Below are 382 nucleotides of genomic sequence, written 5' to 3'. Positions count from 1 at the left end.
GGCCCGTCACCTCGCTCCCATAATACGGACAGATGAGTCCAAAGCCGCCCAGGCCTCCAAGAGAACCAATGGAGCTCGACCGGGGAGGGGCGCCACCGCAGGCCGCCTCTTACGATGACGCAGCCGGAGGCGGCCGACAACAGCGACCCCTTGGTGAACTTCCGCAGCCGGCCGCGACAACAGGTCTACCCGGCACCCGCCGAAATTTGACTAAGTCCGGCCGGAGCGAGGTAGACCTGGTGTCCCCGGCCGGCGCCCGCCACCCGGGGGCAAGGACGACCCACGGCGGCCCCGGGGTCGGGGTAGACCTGGTGTCCCCGGCCGGAGCCGGGGTAGACCTGGTGTCCCCGGCCGGCCACGGGGGAGACCAGGTGTCCCCGGC

Source organism: Melozone crissalis, unplaced genomic scaffold (genome assembly GCF_028551555.1).
Source record: "Melozone crissalis strain CALT ecotype California unplaced genomic scaffold, PUWL_Pcris_2 ptg000271l_1, whole genome shotgun sequence".
NCBI lineage: Eukaryota > Metazoa > Chordata > Aves > Passeriformes > Passerellidae > Melozone > Melozone crissalis.
The sequence above is the reverse complement of the archived record's forward strand: the minus strand, read 5'-3'. Positions refer to the sequence as shown.